The sequence below is a fragment of the Microcaecilia unicolor genome, chromosome 6 (assembly GCF_901765095.1).
Source record: "Microcaecilia unicolor chromosome 6, aMicUni1.1, whole genome shotgun sequence".
Lineage (NCBI taxonomy): Eukaryota > Metazoa > Chordata > Amphibia > Gymnophiona > Siphonopidae > Microcaecilia > Microcaecilia unicolor.
The window spans coordinates 289,485,378-289,491,721 of NC_044036.1; the positions used below are offsets into that span (position 1 = coordinate 289,485,378).

At 43.6% G+C, this 6,344-nt stretch overlaps 1 protein-coding gene across 2 annotated transcripts in view; it reads left to right on the forward strand.

Annotated features, from left to right (window-relative positions):
- The window catches only part of RAPGEF1 (Rap guanine nucleotide exchange factor 1), a 324,367-nt gene that overhangs the window by 88,965 nt on the left and 229,058 nt on the right, over positions 1-6,344 (forward strand). The window lies entirely within an intron of this gene.

A 6,344-nucleotide genomic window follows, 5' to 3' on the forward strand; every position in this document is an offset into this window, starting at 1 on the left:
TGCAGAAGCCGCCGTTTGAACCCTTGTCAAGGGCATCTCTGAAAGACCTGACGTTGAAAGCAGTCTTTTTGGTGGCTATCACTTCAGCCAGAAGAGTTTCCGAGCTCCAGGCGCTCTCATGTCGAGAGCCTTTTCTACAGTTCACTGAGGCAGGAGTGACTATTCGCACAGTGCCTTCCTTTCTGCCCAAGATTGTTTCTCGCTTCCATGTGAATCAGCAGCTCTGTCTCCCTTCCTTTCGTAGGGAGGACTACCCAGAGGAGTACTCTGCTCTTAAATATCTGGATGTGAGACGAGTCATCATCAGATACTTGGAAGTGACCAATGATTTCCGGAAATCGGATCATCTGTTTGTCCTGTATGCAGGTCCTCGTAGGGGTCTGCAGGCTGCTAAGCCTACAGTGGCAAGATGGGTCAAGGAAGCCATGGCAGCGGCTTATGTGGCCGCGGGGAAGGTGCCGCCTATCCAGCTGAAGGCTCACTCCACAAGAGCTCAGGCGGCCTCGATGGCAGAGGCCGGTTCCGTCTCCTTGGAAGAGATATGCAAGGCGGCAACTTGGGCTTCGGCCCATACATTCTCCAAGCATTACCGCTTGACTGTGGCTGCTCGGGCGGAGGCCCGGTTTGGAGCTTCAGTGTTGCGGTCAGGGATTTCTATGTCCCGCCCTGGGTGAGTACTGCTTCGGTACATCCCACCAGTCTATGGATTGATCAGCTTGATGATATGGAAGGTAAAATTATGTATAATCATACCTGATAATTTTCTTTCCATTAATCATAGCTGATCAATCCATAGCCCCTCCCAGATATCTGTTTTTATTCTGGTTGCATTTCAGGTTCAAGTTTAGTCTTCAGTTATTTCAGAAAGACTTCGTGTTCAAGTTCTTTCACTTGGATTCTTCAAGAGTTGAGACGAGTTTGTGTTACAGTGAGCTGCTGCATTCCTCTCCCCTCCGTTTTACGGGGCTGGATTGAGACATAAATTCTGCCGGCACTCCCTCCCGCTTCGTGCGGCTGTAGGGCAGCTTTGTACCCCTCCCGCTTCGGCGGTGTTAGGGTCAGTCAGCTCCTCCCGCGGTTGCGGTTGCAGGATAAGCCAGATCCCCCCGCATCGGCGGGTGTGGTGTCCCTCCCCCGCTCCGCGGGGATGAGCTGGATGGATTCCCCTCCCCCACTTGTGTGGGGATGAGCTGGGTTAATTCCCCTCCCCCGTTTCGGCGGTGGTGAGCTGGGCAGAGTGTCCCTTCGTGGGTGTAATTCTCTAAGTGCTGAGTCCTGCGGATGGAGCTTTGATATCGACATACTGAGGAGTTTCCGGCAGCACATGACCACATATAGGGAGGCAAAAGTTTGCTCTCTATCTCCACCTGCTGGTAGATGGACACAACCCACCAGTCTATGGATTGATCAGCTATGATTAATGGAAAGAAAATTATCAGGTATGACTATACATAATTTTACCGTATTGCTCCATGGTGCAGCCATACCATGAATACTGTATTCAGTTCTGGTCACCACATCTCAAAAAAGATAAAAGCAGAATTAGAAAAGGTACAGAAAAGGGTGATGAAAATGATAAGGAGGTGGGACGATTTCCCTACGAGGAAAGGCTAAGGAAGCTAGGGCTTTTCAGCTTGAAGAAGAGATGGCTGAGGGGAGATATGATAGAGGTCTATAAAATACTGAGTGGAATGGAACGGGTAGACATGAATCACTTGTTTACTCTTTCCAAAAATACAAGGACTAGGGGACATGAAACGAAGGCTTCTAAGTAGTAAATTTAAAATAAACTGGAGAACATATTTCTTCACTCAACATGCAATTAACCTATGGAATTCATTGCCAGAGAGTGTGGTAAAAGCAATTAGCTTTGCAGAGTTTAAATAAGGTTTGGATAATTTTCTAAAATAAAAGTTCATTAGCCATTGTTAAGATAGACTTGGGAAAATCCACTGCTTATTGGGGGGGGGGGGGGGTATCTTGCCAGGTACTTGTGACCTGGATTGGCCACTGTTGGATACCATGCTTGATGGACCTTTGATCTCTCCCAGTATAGCAATGTTTTTAAGATCACTAAAACCAGCTAATTCACTTATCAAAAACAAAAAAAAAAAGCATTTTTTGGACCTCAGCAGAGAGCCTTGATAGGAGCAAATTCTTTTTACCCATCAAACAGTTATCTCCAAAGTTGTCACTGGTCCTTTTGTTTATCTTTACTTATATTTTTCTCATATATGCATAACTTCATATCTTTTTTTTAAGAAGTCATAGTCTTGAAACTTATAAATTCAATAATTTAGCTTATGGTGTCGGTTCTAGGGGTTCACGTGGTCCAACATGAGTCATGTTTCACACAAAAAGGCTGTATCAAGAATCAACTCCCTGTAAAAGAGCATATCAGATCTTAGTTTCAAAATTGCATTATAAACAATTTTTTATCTATCTCCTTTATATAAAATCATCATTTTCCAATGTCTGCACCAGATCTCTCATACCCACTAATATTGCTCTTGTTGTCAAGATGTCAGCATCGTTTTCTGTTCAAGAATATATACTATCAACTGATTCTGATGTCCATCAATCAGAGACTGGATTTATGAACAGTTACTGAATTGCAAAGAACAATTTTGGATATTTACGCTTCAGTCTTTCCAAAAGGAGTGAGGGACCCTTGTAAGGTTGCCTTTACGCGTCCAGCATGCGCCACATCAGCATGACTGCCCAGCTACCGCATGCCCCAGGTGGTAATTCTGAATTTGATGCATACTGAAAACACGCGATAGAAAATATTTTATACCGCATGACGCTTACCTGGTAGTAAAAGGGCCCCTGAATGCAGAATTGTAGTGGATGACATTGATTTGAATCCTGTCTCCCTGATTGGTGGATGTCAGAATCAGTTGGTAGTATATAATCTTGAGCAGGAATTGCCAATGCCACCGCCATCTTGACTACAGGAGAAATATTAGTCAATATGACAGGTCTGGTGCAGACATTGGTAAAAGATGATTTTATATAAAGAAGCAAGATAAAAAATCTACTATAATAAAACTCACCCTCAACGTTCTGAAGACAACGTTCTGAAGTCACTCAGTCACTCCCTGAAGGGTTCATGGATTCATGGTGGTGAAGCCACAACACTGACCATGTCTCTCTGCCCCGCCCTGGCATGACGGACCAATCAGAAAAAACACCCTCAACATTCTGAAACACAAAGGACCATCACAACACCGTTCCCAGGCAACACTAGGCAACGTAAGACGGACCAATCAGAGGAAACTACATGAGAATAAGGGAGGAGCATTCCCCAGCAGAATGGCTCATTATCTGTGCAGCACGGAGAGCACAGAACCATCGCTAGAACGAGAGAAGAATATTCCTGCTGTGGGTATGTGCAAAAAAAGACCGGGGGGGGGGGGGGGAGAAATTTTTAAATGCCTAATGCCAGTACTGAAGAGTGCCAGAGGGCCTATAGCACAGACTATATTTGGCATCGCTTGACATGGAGTCAGAGGAGCCGGAAAACAACGTGCCCGTCACCATCTGGGACGTGGGCGAACAGGACAAGCTGCAGCCCAACTGGAAGGATTACCCGCGACCCAGCCAGCAGCAAACAGCGACCAAGGACAGCACAGCACATCCCCCAACCCCCAAGCAAAAAAATAAAACAAAAAAAGACACACATCAACAACCTGCACACACACTGCACCCTCACACACACACACACAATAACTCTGTGACACATACACACACACACAAAAAAAAAGCCACATGCTAGCGCCCGTTTCATTGGTTTCGGAAACGGGCCTTTTTTACTAGTTTCTATATAATGCAGTTTTGAAACTCAGATCTGATATGCTCTTTTACAGGGGGTTGATCCTTGATACAGCACTTTTGTGCGAAACATGACTCATGTTGGACCAAGTGAACCCCTGGAACTGACACCATAAGCTAAGTTATTGAACTTTCAAGTTTGAAGACACTAATGACTTAAAAAAAAAGATGTGAAGAGTTATGCATAGAAGAGAAAATTATAAGCAAAAATAAAATATAATAAGGACCAGTGATGACTTTGGAGATAATCAAGGCGCTCTGCTGAGGTCCCAAATTTTTTTTATTTATTTATTTTTGGGATAAGTGAATTTAGAGAGAGGTTGGATATTATTATATAAATTTGAAGTTGTGTTCTTAAGACTGCTACAGTGGTAAAATAGGGTATCCTGATGTTTCTGAGATATGTATTTGAAAATTGAAAAAATAGGATATCTTGACTCAACTTGAATGTTCCTGGGATTCAGAGGAGCCAAGAGCAAGGTGCGGCTTTTTGACAGTGAAGGGTCAGAAACAGATCTCGCTGTAAAGAAGCTACAGAGGCAGATAGCATGTTACACTATTAGAGCTCCTCTGCATATGCTCCATGTAGCTTCTGTGCCTGCTCCAAATTGAACTGCCGCCACTGAGGCCCAGATGCACTAAACTTTAACGACCCTTTAATGAAGAATTTTTGAACCGTGGCATGCATTAAAGGCCATTTTCCGACAACGGTAGCAGAAAACAAAAACGGAATGCAGATGAGCAAATTGTGTAGAAACCCTATTGAAACGAGATGCACTAAAGTTTTCCGCCTGCCCTAACGCTGGAAAACTGCTGGAAAGCTAATGACAGGTCTGTCTGTACCTGTCGTTAGGGCTGTCCAACTAAAATCTTCAATGTAAACCCCCACCCCAAAAAAGCGAGGAGGGCAAAAACACACGTCAGGGGCGTCCTTTATTGACGTCCAAGGTCGCTGCTTCTCCCCGCTCCCCCTGCATCAATCTAAAAGTGAAAAAAAAGGATCGGGAGGGGGCAAAGGCGCTTGTCAGGAGCATCCTTTATGGACGGCCTTGTCCCCCCCCCCCCCCCCCCGCACGAGGTCGCCGCTACTCCCCGCTTCCCCCCCCCCCCCCCCCCCCTTGAATGAAATAAAAAAATACAAAACAAAATTCAAAACTTTAGCAGCCCCGGGCCCCCCTCCCTTCCTTTCTCTCAACTCTTTCTCCCCACAGCTCTGTCTCCGCCTCCCGCCATCCTCCGTCCCGGTGCCCCGCCGGCACCCTGGCAATGAGATCATAAAGGACATCATACAGTATAAATCAGTGAGGTTTCAGTCTATTTATTTATTTATTTATTGGTACTTATTAACCACCATTATGAAGAGATTCACGCAAGGTGGTGTACAACAGGTACAGTTTAAAATAAAACATACAGTTTTGACAACAGCATAATAATAGTAAAAATGGCCAAATATAAACAAATACAATAAATAATAGGTTTACCATGAAACAGTATCAAAAATACACAGCACCTGAAATTCAGATAATAGATATAATATGATGTCCACAAAATACTAATGAAACATCTAATAAGCATTCATTAGAACATTCAAATAAAACGCTAATGCTTTTATATCGTTAGGAAACAACACAGAAAATTAGAAGTTATTGAATGATCAGTGACAGAGACAATTTATTATGGAAGAATCAAGGAACTGAGCTTCCAATGAGAGTCGGCAAATACCCAGCTACACAAAGTTTATTAGCACCTCTGTCATATGCAGGACCCAGGTCAGGGGTTTTGATCAAATTAGTAGGGGGCAATTTTCAGACTTTGTTCCAAGTTTTAGAGATAAAGTATGTGTTTCTTGCACAGGTAGACTTTACAGAAAACAGCATACATAACCTTGAAACTACATTCTATGTGAGTCTAGCCACTCTCAGGAATCAAGGGACTTAAGCTATGGAAATCAAACTTTGAATTGAGAAAGGGTGGGGTACTGCTGCTTTTCAAATGCTTTCATGAAAATTATTTCCATGCAAAAGTGTCTGATTTATTTTCTTTTGAGTAATCATACAGATTCTTAATTTCATTGCCTAGTTGTGTGCTAACTCTGTTAACCCTAGATAGCCGCTGCTATATTGGTCTTCAAGGAGCTGTGATAAGCAAGCTTGATATAATTTGGCTCTGATATAAATGAAATGCAATTGAACACTGTAACAACAAAAAAAAAAAAAGAAGAAGAAGAATTGCTCTTCAGTCTGTAAAAGTTGCCTTATATTTGCTGTCACAGAATTAAGCTAGTAGTTCCTCTGGGTCATTTTCTATGTAATTACCACCTTTGTTTCTCCTCCTTATCAGGGCAGGGCTAATTAGAAGTTAGACTCTTCTAGGAGGCCAGACAGAGAAGGCTGTGGTTTTCACCCTGAATTCATCCTCTGTCTGAGAGTGCAGACTTTAGTCAGTCTTCCACACGGGGCCTTTCAGAGAACCACAGAGGCCTAGGCCAGTGCAAATTAGGAGGCCCAGAG